The 15673-nt window shown below is 37.7% G+C and overlaps 1 pseudogene; it reads right to left on the bottom strand.

Moving 5' to 3' along the window:
• Positions 1–15673, bottom strand: part of LOC113291659 — a 325743-nt pseudogene that overhangs the window by 248417 nt on the left and 61653 nt on the right.

The following is a 15673-nucleotide window of genomic DNA, read 5'->3' as shown; positions in this document are numbered from 1 at the left end:
AGAAACAGAGTTTGGTAAAGCTCTGATTTCTTCTTCTCTGGCTCTCCTTAGGTTCCCAAACTCTCGACACCTCTTCTATATGACCCAAGACATCTATTTATATCAAAAATACCGATTAAATCTCTCCCAAATCTTCCAAAATCTCTTTCCTTCTCTTCACGGCCAAGTTGCGATAATTTCTTGTTTTAGGATTTCTACGCGTTTCTGAGCTTTCCTTTTTATTCTAAACTCTTCCTTAGATATATACAAATCTTTGGGAAGGTTTACAGCGCTTTAATCTCTCTAAAATTCCCTAAAACATGTCACACACGTGATTTTCCATATTTTCTTGTTGTGAGAAAAATCCGTCGATTGAGCCCATTCTAATCGATTTAAACACCCATATCAGATTCCTAGACCCATAAGGAGTCTATCCTATGAAAATCAGAGGTTTAATCGACCTCAAACTCCTTAAAATCACGATTGCCAAAACTGCTCTTTAACTGCACTTTTTCCCCGCCAAAAACCTGATTTTTAAATGTTGAAGATGGTTGCCCCTTATCCAGAGTAGGGGTGTGATTAGCAACTGCCTGGAAATGGGATGCCCCTTAGTAATTAGGTTACCCCTTATCCAAAGTGAGAGTCGGAATAGCAAATGTCCTCCGGGTGCTTTCCGACAACTTTTCGAGCCAATTTTTTCCAAAAATGTTTATTGGCCAAAAATACCTACAAATAAATAAAACACCATAATAAGTAAAAAATGAGCCCTAACAACATATAGAATCGAGACAAATCGGACACAAAAATGTGTCTATCAAATACCCCCAAACCTATTATTTGCTAGTCCTCGAGCAAAAATAAAATAGAAATAAAATCCTAACTCACTGTCGCAGGCATCGTCGATTGCATTTAGCTTATGCAATAAGCCTTTAAACCCCTAGGTGTCCCTAGTGGTGGAGTGTTGTCTCCGGAGGGATTACCAGAGGTATAACCACAAAACCTTTTTACTCCAGACCCTAGCTATCTACACAAAACCTTGGAAGGCACTAAAGAATCTCCTTGGTTGGCATACTTATTGACTACAGGAGGAAGTACCCTGATGCGAAATTCCAATTGTTGTACACGAGTTTGCACTCAAGCATACTAAAATTCATATGAAGTGACAGAGCCTACTCAGATTATCGCACTATGGACATCAATATCCGGAGTCAAAACTAATCACATGGATAGATCAAGAAGATGGATATAGAAAAACATAGATGGTTTTGATGTTTACTAGGTGAACGGTGTTTCTCATATCTGTCTGAAGGCCTCCGCCAAAATGAACCTATCCTAATGGACTGAGATACTAGTCTGACTAATATCAACACACTGGCATATACAAGGGAACCAGTGATTGATAATCCTAACTCTAGGTCAACACAACTGGCATATACAAGGGTTCCAGTGGTCGACTTTATTGAATTTATTCCAGTTGGTCTGATGGTCTGGTCTCTTTTTCTTTTTCTTTTTTTTGTATCTCAATCACTCTAATTCACTCTAGCATTGGTAACAACTTGAATCGTGAGCCCCACCTAATCACTTAGAGAAACATAGTTTAAAAAAAAAAAAAAAAACAGAAGTGAAGTGAAAAGGACTCAATGAGATATGGTGAAACTATCATGTTATTTCTAACACCTGAGCTCTGTGCTTTTATGAATAGACTCTTTAGATGTTGCCATCTAGTCAGATTGGTTCCTCAACTCCTACAACCAAAATGCTTCCATCCACTTAGATTGGTTAGTGCCATCCTTAATAGGGATAAATTTATGGCTCTGGAGTTTATTTATTGGAACGAAAAGGTAACAAAAAGTTCTACCCCACCCCCAAACTTAAATCTAACATTGTCCTCAATGTTTCTAATCAAAGAACAGTACCAAAAATATAAGTAACAAGAGGAAATAGTAAAGAGAGAAGTCGGAAAGATAGTACCTGGGTGAAGTGTAACCAAAAACCTACAAAAATATTATACAACATACAAAATCTCCTCGATGGTCAATCAAGGTAAACAGGGTCCTCCAGAGGGACCTCCTCAACATCACCTGTAGGAAAAGGCTCTAAAAAGGGCTTCAATCGCTGACCGTTAACCTTCTAAGAACTACTACCATCTGGTGTCTCCATCTCAACAACGCCATGAGGAAAAACAGTACAGACCACAAAAGGACCGGTCCACCGAGAGCGCAGCTTCCCGGGGAATAGATGCAAACGAGTGTCATACAGAAGAACTTTTTGACCTGGAGAAAATGACTTTCGTAAAATATTCCTATCATGCACAAGTTTCATTTTGTTCTTATACTCCTTAGCACTACCGTATGCATCTCTACGAATCTCGTCAAATTCATTGAGTTGGAGCTTTCTTTGAGCTCTTGCCTTGTCAAGTGAAAAGTTTAAGTTCTTAATAGCCCAATAGGCTGATGCTCTAACTCAACAGGAAGGTCACATGCCTTTCCAAACATTAAACGATAAGGTGACATTCCAATGAGTGTCTTAAACGCGGTACGGTAAGCCCATAAGGCATCAGTAAGCCTCGACGACCAGTCTTTCCTATTTGGATTAACTGTTTTCTCTAGAATACGTTTAATTTCCCTATTGGAAACCTCTACCTGATGGTGTGCCAATGGAAAACACACAGAAACTTGCAAGTATACAAGGCCAAGTTTATAGAATAGAAGGAAAGCAGGGGAAAGTCCACAGGGAGTGGGAGCACTATAAGAGAAACCTAAGCTAACAATGAAGACAGTGAGCAAGACAAAGCAATATGGCATACAAAGTGGCAGAAGTAAAGAACCAAAGCAGCAAGGTAAAGCAAAGCAGCAAAGAAAACAGCTAAGAACCAAGGCTTGGAAGCCAAGGGCAGAGGTGAGTTTGTGCACTGACTTCAGTACACAATAGGCTTCAAAATGCAAGAACTAAGCAAAACAGTAAAGGAATGTAACTAAGCAGTGAATAAAAGCAGAGCAGGAATTGTAAATGACTGAAGAAAGGAATTGTGGCTAAGCTAAGGCTTAGATTCCACCTTGTGTCCTAATCAAATAGCATATTCCTAGGTTGAGTTGAGTCCTATGCATACAATAGAAAGGAAAGAAAAACAGCTTGCTAACAGAAATACCCCTAGTATTGACTGTCTTTTGACAGCACAATCAATCACAAGCAATCATAGCACTGCTTTCTTCCCAATGCACAAGAAAAACAAGCATATGGCATCCTATCCTAGCAATTTACCATTTGACAGTGCACCAAGGCTTCATCAAAGCCTTAGGTTGTTGCTAATTAGCTCATACTACACATGATAACAACAATAACATTCATAATATATGATAAATGAAACAACATTCTCAGCATTGAAGATAAAAATCAAAACATCATATAACATTCACTATCAACTGTCATGCAGTAACTGAAATTGAAATTGTGACATAAAACAGAACAAATGTTTTTCTGGCTAGTCCAGAGATCATCCCCCTCTAACCCTCTACATCACCCCCTATTTATATCACCAAATACCCAATTTTTCCGAAACCCTAGAATTGAAATTAGGGTTTTCAATTTCCGAAATTTACTCACCAAAACTTTGAATTGACGTCGCCCCATGTCTTCTCTGCCTCTCTCGGTTCTTCTCCTGCTCCCAATTGCTACAATTGCTCCCTAATTTGAGGTGTTTTATCAACCCTCACCTAGGTCAGTTGGTGAGAGAGGTTAAAGCGCTTCGAATTAGGGGGATGGGTCGTGTCGGGTAATGATGGATATGGTGGAGGTGATGGTGGTGACAGGAGTGATGGATGATGGAAGTAGCAGGTGGAGGTGATGGTGGTGGAATGGGTGTTTCTGTTGCAGAGAGGGGGAGAGGAAGACGAAGGTGGAGGTCGATATGGGTTAGGGTAGGGAGCTGTTTGGCTAGGTCATAGGGTTCGAGTATTAGTGTGTTAGGCGGGTGTATCAAGATGTGTGTACCACGAGCTGAAGCCGCTGGATATGGAGATGGTAGGTGGATCGGACGGATAAGAAAGAAGCATCTTGTAGCGACCGTAGGATGTAAAATACAACGAAGTCTACGGTGCGAGATTAGGTTAGGTGTTGTAGTGTTTAGCGGAATCATCGGGATTTGATGCACAGGCATAGGAGCGACCGTAGGATGCTGAAATGCTTCGATCTGACGGCTGAAATCCGAGACGGGCTTGGATATAGAAAATGGGTTTGGGTGAGGGTTTTGGGCCTTGGGTATGCCAAGCCCATATCTTCTTTAAGAACAATTCTTCCTTCTTGAGCCCATTCCTAGCTTTTTGGTCTTGTGCGCACCATTCTTTGCGGCTTCCTTGCGTAATTTCTTCCGGCTTTTCACCACTCTTCAGCTCTTTTCCGCTCCGCAATTCATCCAGACTTTATTTATTACCTAAAAATGCAAAATTAAGTAAGAAAAATATTTATTCTTGAAAACAATGAAAATACAGAATATGGGATAAAATGTAGATTTAATGCGCAAAGGATGAGTTAAATGCCAACAAAAAGGGATAAATATATACAATATTTGGCACTCATCACCTGACCACTAGTATGAGGGTGATACGGGGTTGCTACTTTATGGGTAATACCGTATTGTTTCATTAAAAGAGAAAACGGTCTATTACAAAAGTGTGAACCTCCATCACTAATTATATCTCGCGGCGTACCAAAACATGTAAGTATATTCTCTTTCAAAAACTGGACTACGACCCTGTGGTCATTCGTTCTACACGGAACCGCCTCAACCCACTTAGACACGTAGTCTACAACGACAAGTATGTAAAGATAACCAAACGAAATAGGAAATGGACCCATAAAATCAATGCCCCACACATCAAAGACCTCAATCACTAAAATAGGGTTCAAAGGCATCATATTTCTACGGAAAATGGTTCCTAACTTCTGGCAACGCTCACAAGAAACACAATGACTATGAGAATCTTTAAACAACGAAGGCCAGTAAAATCCACACTGCAAAATCTTAGCAGCAGTCTTCTTAGCACTAAAATGACCCCCACATGCATGTTCATGGAAAAAGGAGATAATACTAGACTGGTCACTCTCAGATGCACATCTCCTAATAATCTGGTCCGGAAAATACTTAAATAGATAAGGATCGTCCCAAAAGAAATGCTTAACCTCGGCTAAAAACCTAGAACGATATTGCTTACCCCAATGTTGAGGGGTTCGACCAATAACAAGATAATTCATTATATTTGCATACCAAGGTGATTGGGAAACAGAGAACAATTGTTCATCATGAAAGCTATCCCTTATAGGAAGGGAATCGCTAGGGGAACTAACAACTAGCCTAGACAAGTGATCTGCTACTAGATTTTCTGCACCCTTTTTGTCTCCAATGTCTGGGGAAAATTCCTGTAACAATAGGATCCATCTAATCAATCTAGGTTTGGTATCCTTCTTAGATAAAAGGTATTTTAAAGAAGCATGATTTGTATAGATTATGATCTTAGAACCTAATAGGTGGGACCTAAACTTATCCAAGGCAAACACGATGGCTAAAAGTTCCTTCTCGGTAGTTGTGTAGTTCATTTGGTAATCATTCAGAGTTTTGCTAGCATAATAAATCACATGAAGTAATTTGTTTTCTCGTTGTCCTAAAACGACGCCTATAGCATAATCTGAAGAATCACACATAATCTCAAAGTGTAGGTTCCAGTTAGGTGCCTGGACTATCGGGGCAGTAGTGAGTAAAGTTTTAAGCTTCTCAAAAGCCTCTAAACAAGCATCATCAAAGACAAACTTAACATCTTTTGCAAGCAAATTGCAAAGAGGTCTAGAAATCAAGCTAAAATCCTTAATGAATCGACGGTAAAAACCTGCATGTCCTAGGAATGACCTAATATCTTTTACGGTTTTTGGGACCTGTAAAGTCTTAATAAGGTCAATTTTGGCTTTGTCTACCTCTATACCCTTCGAAGAGACGATGTTCCCTAATACAATTCCTGATTTAACCATGAAATGGCATTTTTCCCAATTAAGCACTAAATTTTTTTCCTTACACCTAGTCAACACTAATGTCAAATGATGCAAGCACTCATTGAAAGATGAACCAAACACTGAAAAATCATCCATAAAGACCTCTAAGAACCGTTCTACCATATCAGAAAATATGCTCATCATACAACGCTGAAAAGTTGCAGGGGCATTACATAGCCCGAAAGGCATGCGTCTATACGCAAAGGTACCAAAGGGACAGGTAAAAGTGGTCTTCTCTTGGTCGTCTGGGGAAATAAAAATCTGATTATAACCGGAGTAGCCATCTAAGAAGCAATAGTGACTATGTCCAGCTAATCGCTCTAGCATTTGGTCGATAAAAGGAAGGGGAAAGTGATCCTTCCTTGTGACCTTGTTCAATTTCCTATAGTCAATACACGCACGCCATCCTGTGGTCACTCGGGTTGGAATTAATTCATTATTATCATTCTGGACTACAGTGATACCTGATTTCTTGGGGACAACCTGAATAGGGATGACCCACTTACTGTCTGAAATTGGTTAAATAATACCCGCAGTTAACAACTTAAGCACCTCTTTTAGAACTACCTCTTTCATGTTAGGGTTCAGTCGACGTTGCATCTCCCTATAAGGTTTGGAGTCTTCCTCTAAATGAATCTGATGCATACACACAGTAGGACTTATACCCTTAATATCTGCTATAGTCCACCCTAAAGCTTCCTTATTGTCTTGAAGTACATTTACTAGCCTACTTTCCTGATCACTATCCAAATTGGAAGCTACAATCATAGGTAAATTCTCAGATGGGCCTAAAAACACATACTTTAGAGTATCGGGTAGCAGTTTAAGGTCCAACTTTGGGGGCTCTTCTAAAGAAGGAATTAGGGTAGTCTCAGAAACTGGTAACGGTTCGAACCTAGCGAGTTACTGGAGGCATGATCAGTTATGAACGAATATAAATGATTCCTCAAGTTTTCGAATACAGACAAGAAAAAGTTTCTCCTCTTAAAAGAGACAACTTTCGGACCAAAAGACCTCTGGAAAATCCGAAAATATTAGACAATATATTACGTTTCCTTAGTCCGAGAATTCTAAGTTGGAAGGTTTATTAAAAACATCCGAAAATTCCAAATAATCACCTATTTTGGAAAATCATGTTAAACATGAACATTTTTTACTACCATGGATTCGAAGAAACCCATATACTACCACAGAAGTTTTTCTGATAATCAACTACACACACAATTGTGCTCCTGTTTTATTGTGCCTTTCTCATCAAAGATTATGAGCATGAAAAGATGAGAAAGCACAACATATGATACAATTAAGTTGTATCGGAGTAATATTTTTCCAGCTTACTCCGATGTCTAGTGTACGAACCCAAGGTGCAGAGACAATATCGTAATTGTCCTCCTTCTCTGCAAACAATTTATATTTAAAGTACCCTTCCGTAGGGTAATAAAAAAAAATAATGTCCCAAAGTCCAAAAGTCCAAAAAAATAAAGAAAAATTACAAAAATAATAAACCCTAATGCATTTTTTTTTAAATAAAATAAACAAACCTTAAACTAAAATTGTCTCAAATAAAATTGTCTTCTTTTCTGTTCTTTTTGCTTTAATCTTTAGCTCCAAGTCTTTATGAAATCACCAAACTCCTTGGCTCAATTTTCTTTATGATCAAGAACCTGTAGACACAAGATAAATACCCAAAAACATAAAAAAGGACAAAAATAATAAAAAAATAAAAAATAAAATCTAAAACCCTAAAAACAAGTCCGCGTCGGCGGCGCCAAAAATTGATGTGATTTGTAGATAGTGATAAAAGTGGTTCGATTCTCAGACTTGTGAAGGATATTAATTAGACTTAAATTCTAATACTAAAATAGAAAACTCACTAAAAATTATAGCAAACTCAATCAAAGATGATATCAATACTAAAAGAAACACTGAGGCTAAGATTCCACTATTTTCCAAATTCAAAGTGATTAAATCAATACTTATATTTGTGCAATTTTCTTGTTTAATTTGATTCTAAAATATTGCAACAAGTAGATTTTCAAAAGTAATAATTGTAAATACCAAGTATGAAGCATCAAAAGTCTTAAAACTAAGCATACTCCATCAAAATAGATCACAATCACTCAAATAAAAATCATATTCAATAATAGTTCAAGGCAAATAATCATATAATTATTGAAAATAAAAAGATAAAATAGAATATACCACTTTTTTTTGGAAAAACAGCTTCCTCTATCGCCTCAGCAATGGGGTTTAGCTCCTCATATTAATCATGATCTCAAAATATGTGTTTGTTGCTCAAAAGATAATTAAAAGAGTGAAAAGTAATAACACAGACTGTTTGCAACAATGTATTGGTGTTGCAAAACAGCTGTTACAATGGAACTGTTACAGAAAAACTGTTGCTTTGTCGCTGATTTTAAGACCCTAGAATAAGACTGCCCTGAACAACTTAATGTTCTTCAGCTGTTAAACAACGACACTTTTCTATGACTGTCTACCGAGCGTTAATGTTCTTCGCGTTCTTCTTCTTTAGCAGCAGCAGCAGCAGAAACAGCGTTTGGTAAAGCTCTGATTTCTTCTTCTCTGGCTCTCCTTAGGTTCCCAAACTCTCGACACCTCTTCTATATGACCCAAGACATCTATTTATATCAAAAATACCGATTAAATCTCTCCCAAATCTTCCAAAATCTCTTTCCTTCTCTTCACGGCCAAGTTGCGACAATTTCTTGTTTTAGGATTTCTACGCGTTTCTGAGCTTTCCTTTTTATTCTAAACTCTTCCTTAGATAGATACAAATCTTTGGGAAGGTTTACATCGCTTTAATCTCTCTAAAATTCCCTAAAACAGGTCACACACGTGATTTTCCATATTTTCTTGTTGTGAGAAAAATCCGTCGATTGAGCCCATTCTAATCGATTTAAACACCCATATCAGATTCCTAGACCCATAAGGAGTCTATCCTATGAAAATCAGAGGTTTAATCGACCTCAAACTCCTTAAAATCACGATTGCCAAAACTGCTCTTTAACTGCACTTTTTCCCCGCCAAAAACCTGATTTTTAAATGTTGAAGATGGTTGCCCCTTATCCAGAGTAGGGGTGTGATTAGCAACTGCCTGGAAATGGGATGCCCCTTAGTAATTAGGTTACCCCTTATCCAAAGTGAGAGTCGGAATAGCAAATGTCCTCCGGGTGCTTTCCGACAACTTTTCGAGCCAATTTTTTCCAAAAATGTTTATTGGCCAAAAATACCTACAAATAAATAAAACACCATAATAAGTAAAAAATGAGCCCTAACAACATATAGAATCGAGACAAATCGGACACAAAAATGTGTCTATCAAATACCCCCAAACCTATTATTTGCTAGTCCTCGAGCAAAAATAAAATAGAAATAAAATCCTAACTCACTGTCGCAGGCATCGTCGATTGCATTTAGCGTATGCAATAAGCCTTTAAACCCCTAGGTGTCCCTAGTGGTGGAATGTTGTCTCCGGAGGGATTACCAGAGGTATACCCACAAAACCTTTTTACTCCAGACCCTAGCTATCTACACAAAACCTTGGAAGGCACTAAAGAATCTCCTTGGTTGGCATACTTATTGACTACAGGAGGAAGTACCCTGATGCGAAATTCCAATTGTTGTACACGAGTTTGCACTCAAGCATACTAAAATTCATATGAAGTGACAGAGCCTACTCAGATTGTCGCACTATGGACATCAATATCCGGAGTCAAAACTAATCACATGTATAGATCAAGAAGATGGATATAGAAAAACATAGATGGTTTTGATGTTTACTAGGTGAACGGTGTTTCTCATATCTGTCTGAAGGCCTCCGCCAAAATGAACCTATCCTAATGGACTGAGATACTAGTCTGACTAATATCAACACACTGGCATATACAAGGGAACCAGTGATTGATAATCCTAACTCTAGGTCAACACAACTGGCATATACAAGGGTTCCAGTAGTCGACTTTATTGAATTTATTCCAGTTGGTCTGATGGTCTGGTCTCTTTTTCTTCTTTTTTTTTTTTTTGTATCTCAATCACTCTAATTCACTCTAGCATTGGTAACAACTTGAATCGTGAGCCCCACCTAATCACTTAGAGAAACATAGTTTAAAAAAAAAAAAAAAACAGAAGTGAAAAGGACTCAACGAGATATGGTGAAACTATCATGTTATTTCTAACACCTGAGCTCTGTGCTTTTATGAATAGACTCTTTAGATGTTGCCATCTAGTCAGATTGGTTCCTCAACTCCTACAACCAAAATGCTTCCATCCAGTTAGATTGGTTAGTGCCATCCTTAATAGGGATAAATTTCTAGGCTCTGGAGTTTATTTATTGGAACGAAAAGGTAACAAAAAGTTATACCCCACCCCCAAACTTAAATCTAACATTGTCCTCAATGTTTATAATCAAAGAACGGTACCAAAAATATAAGTAACAAGAGGAAATAGTAAAGAGAGAAGTCGAAAAGATAGTACCTGGGTGAAGTGTAACCAAAAACCTACAAAAATATTATACAACATACAAAATCTCCTCGATGGTCAATCAAGGTAAACAGGGTCCTCCAGAGGTTTAATCGACTTCAAACTCCTTCAAATCACGATTGCCAAAACTGCTCTTTAACTGCACTTTTTCCCGCCAAAAACCTGATTTTTAAATGTTGAAGATGGTTGCCCCTTATCCAGAGTAGGGGTGTGATTAGCAACTGCCTGGAAATGGTATGCCTCTTAGTAATTAGGTTACCCCTTATCCAAAGTGAGAGTCCGAATAGCAAATGTCCTCCGGGTGCTTTCCGACAACTTTTCGAGCCAATTTTTTCCAAAAATGTTTATTGGCCAAAAATACCTACAAATAAATAAAACACCATAATAAGTACAAAAATGAGCCCTAACAACATATAGAATTGAGACAAATCGGACACAAAAATGTGTCTATCACAAAGTTCAATTGTATCACAACTTTGATAACAATACTATGGTGATATGTATCACTCTCCCTTAGTCAATACTTCATCTCACAATGAAAACCACTCCCTCTTACATAATTATCCGCAAACCATATGTATTTTTAGTGTGAACTACACATTAATTCTCCCCCTGTTTGTCAATATAAATTGGCAAAGGTATGAAAACTAGTGGGATCACAATGAAATTTTCATAGAGATACTTCATGACCAAAGGAGAACATATCAACTTTGTTTCGAAGATTTCACATAGTCGAAACTTAGTGAGTTTATAAAGATACAAGAAAACTCCTACAATATTCCACAGCCGCACTCCCCATAAAGATTTGGCAATTAAGCACAAGTTCAATTAAGAACTCTCCCCCATAAAATGTTATTAGAGCATTACTCGGTCGAACTCGCATGCGCTGCTATCTCAAGCATGTTTGTCAATGTTAGTGATCAAAACTATAAGTCTTGATTTCTAGTCTACTATAGATAAGTCTCGGACTAGGATAGAAAGTGTAGTTGAGCTCAAGGACTTCATGGAGATTCATCATACAAGAAGAAGAACTACTCAAGGAACCGGTGGAACTTCTCGAGAAAAAGGTATGTGAAGACTTGAACTTATCTGTCACTCAAAAGTCTATCTACTCTATCTCCTACTTCTTGAGACAAAAAGTTGTATGCTATATATAGACTTATATTATACAAATTTGGTATTTCGAGCCGAGTATACCTCGCCTATCTATATCTCGAAATATGTGCGGGTAAGCGTTTCGCTTCGACCATGTTTATCTTTACCTAGTGACGAAAGTCATGATATGTTTCAATCACTTTGAAAATTGATTTGACGAGAAATGGTGTAACAACTATATAACATCCTCTAAAAATGTTTTAATGGTTGGAATGAGAGTTTAGATTACATAACCAATGATGGACATAAGTATTATTGTGGAAACACATATGTGCATAAGTTCTATACCTTGAACCAAAGTTTGCGAACTTTGTTGATCAAGAGAAACCGGAAGAATGGATTGTTGCCAAGTACGCGAACTGCCGAACTTCTCATCCCAAGAAATTCTGCTGGAGTTGATAAACTAGTTGCGTGAGTACCAGTCCGCGAACCGCTTTGCCGAGATTTTCTGTTGGAGTTTGTAAACTCTGCCCGGTTGCTTAAGTCCGCGAACCTAGTGTGCGAACTTAAGAAGGTTATATATTTGAAGATGATTTCTGAACTTAAACTTATAAATATTAAAGAATGCAAATTGTAAACCGTGGCTATAAAGTTCATGAACCGATTCAAGTGAATCAAATCATCTTTGCTTCAATTGTGTCTTGTGTAGTACATAAGATTTCCTTGTAATTGAACAACTCTCTAACTAGTTCATTAGAGTCATTTGAACTAGTTATGGTGAAGAAAAATATGGTTGGTGTGAAATGCTCATATGGATAACTTTTTGTTTAACTATTGTTGAACCAACAATGTACACGTTTGGGTACGGTTAACAAACCTAGAAGCGTGCATTTTATTTGTGTATAACAAGCTAAGTTTTCGATCCAATGGTTGAGAAATATTAGCTTGAATCTAAATCAGGTTTTCATCTAACGGTGGATATTATTTTCTTTGTGACCAAGGAGAAACCCTGATTTGAAAGACTATATAAGGGGACATCTAACAACTCTGCAAAACTAATCCCCACACCTCACATGTGATACTAGTTTGCGTGCTAGAGTCGTTTCTCCTTTAACCTTTGGTTTTCTTCTTCTAAAACCAGGTTAACGACTTAAAGACTTCATTGGGATTATGAAGCCAGACCGATATTACTTTTATCGTAGTTGTGTGATATGATCTTGCATCTTTTATCGTACGAGTACAATCAGATTGATTGGCTTGAGATTAATATCTCCGATAGGAAAGATATAAAAAGTAATCACAAACATCTTCGTCTCATTGTTTGTGATTCCACAACATCTTGTTTCGCTACCATACAATTAAGATTGTTGTGAGGTGATTGATTTATCTAGGTTGTTCTTCGGGAATATAAGAACGGATTATCAATTGGTTCCTTTTCACCTTGATTATTATCAAAAGACGGAACAAAAACTTTAGGGTTTTTCTGTGGGAGACAGATTGATCCTTTGATAGACTTGTCTGTGTGAGACATATTTTTTTATTGTCTAAGCCTGTGATTCTGGGTCGCAGCAACTCTTAGTTGTGGGTGAGATCAGCTAAAGGAATCAAGTGCGCAGTATCCTGCTGGGATCAGAGGCATAGGGAGTACAACTGTACCTTGGATCAGTGGGAGACTGATTGGGGTTCAACTACAGTCCAGTCCGAAGTTAGCTTGGAGTAGGCTAGTGTTTGTAGCGGCTTAATACAGTGTATGTTCAATCTGGAATAGGTCCCGGGGTTTTTCTGCATTTGTTGTTTCCTCGTTAACAAAATTTATGGTGTCTGTGTTATTTCAGTTTCCGCATTATATTTTTTTATCTTTATAATTGAAATAATACAGGTTGTGCATTAGATGATCAATTAGCGTAATCCAACCTTTGGTTGTTGATTGTCATTGATTGGTCCTTGGATATTGGTCTTTGGTACCATCCAAGTTATTCCTTGTGTTTGATCAAAGACCCGCTGATTTCTATTAGCTCGAGTAAATCAAAACAGGAGAGAGATATTAACTCCTTGAGATAATTTTACCTAGATTGAGTCTGACTGTCTAGTTGATTCTCTAGAAAGTATTTCGGAGTTAGTCCATACAGATTGCTAAGAGAAATATTGGATGGTGTTGTTAGACTCCCGCTTTTTCAATTGGTATCAGAGCAGGCAAACACGTTCAAGACCTTACAAGCCCGTGTTTATAGCAATCTGACTCTATGAACATAGGTGCTATCTCTATTAACGTACCACCAATCTTCGATGGCTCTATTTAATTATGGTGGAAAATTGTTATGCGAGCTTTTATTCAAGCGCGTGATTTTCAATCATGGGTATATGTTGTTAATGGATATGATGCTCCCGTTGTGGCAGTTGGATATGTAAACATTCCTAAGAATATTGGTGAATATAATCCTACTGAGATACTTGATGCAAAGAAAAATTTCGACGGTTTGAATGCCATCATACATGCCATTACCCCAAATCTTCAGCACCATGTGTCAAATTGCACTAGGTTTAAAGATGCTTTGGATATCTTAGAAACCGTATTTGAAGGTAACTCTAGTGAAAAGGAAGATAGGCTTCAAAACCTTAATTCCGATTGGGAGAACCTTCATATGGCAGATGAAGATACATTTGATGAGTTTAATCACAAAGTGTCTGAAATTGTTAATGCATCTTTTGCATTGGGTAAGACTATTCCTGAAAAGAACATTGTGATGAAAATTCTCAGATCGCTGCCATCTAGATACGAGTCTAAGAAGCATGCCATCGTTGAGGGAAATTACCTTGATGATCTTTCCAGAAATACAATGGTTGGAAAGCTAAAGATCTTTGATCATGAGCATACATCCAAAATCGGAAAGGATGTTGCCTTTAAAGCACAGAAGAACACTAAGTTACTTGATAAAAGTAAAAGTGTTTATGTCTCTGAGGATGATCAGACTGAGGGTGATTTTTCGGATGAAGATCTTGATAAATCAGTCTCCTTGATCACAAGACAGTTTAAGGATCTTCTATTGAAGAGAAGTAAACGGTTTTCAAGAGACAAACCTAGGTCGTCAAATAAACCTCACAATCGCGTCCCTCCTAAAAACAGGGATGCTGACGAGGCTGATGACGAGGATATGCCATAGTGCTTTAAGTGTAAAGGTTTTGGTCATTTTGCAAACGAGTTCCCAAATCGTAGAAAATACACTGGGAGCAAAGGTCTTGCTGTAACACTTGATGAGATGTCTGAGATCTATGATTCTAAGGAAGATAGGAAATCAAGTGTTGGTCTTCTATGTGAAAACATTGATTTTGATAATTGTATCAATACACATATCAACCTTGATGGTTTCGGTGAAGAAGATGATCGTATCAAGCTGGAAGAATCAATTGAACCATCATTTTGAAACTCTGGTTGTAATATTTCAGGATCTACCATGTGTCTGGCTGCTTTCACACCACGGATGCCTGAACACTATCCAAGTTTTACGTGCTCGTTTTGTTCTCAGAAGGGTCATGAACTATCAAGATATTACAAGTACAAACATCAAGTGAGGTACGCCAAAAAACTTCAACGAATATCAAATCGATCGGCAAGGAAGCTTAAACTTGCTCAGAAGACTGCTGAGGTATGTAGGATTTTATCTTCGTCTAAGAAGTTGGTTTCCAAAGACAAAATAAGACCATTAGAAAAGAAAGTATGGTCAAATCGCTTTGATAGACAGAAGTCTGAGGATTCCTCTTTAGAGGAAAATGGTGGACAAATGGTTGTTCACCACAACACAAATTGATTGTGTTGTTAGGTAAATCTTGTCTCATGTGCCTGATCAAAAGAGACAAGGTTGTGTACCAATCAGGCTTTAGGAAAGTTTTTTTTTTTTTTCTTAAGATGTTTGTATATCAAAATAAAGTGAAGGGTTATTATCGATAATTCTACTCTTTATAGGGTTTAAAATTGGGCGTTTACGAACCTGCTTAAAGGTTGTGAACCCTACATTCCTTTTTCCTCTCTGATATCTTTTATATATTAAGACTACTTGATGAG

Source organism: Papaver somniferum, chromosome 6 (genome assembly GCF_003573695.1).
Source record: "Papaver somniferum cultivar HN1 chromosome 6, ASM357369v1, whole genome shotgun sequence".
Taxonomy (NCBI): domain Eukaryota; kingdom Viridiplantae; phylum Streptophyta; class Magnoliopsida; order Ranunculales; family Papaveraceae; genus Papaver; species Papaver somniferum.
Note: the sequence above shows the minus strand (reverse complement) of the source record. Positions and strands in the feature narration are given on the sequence as shown.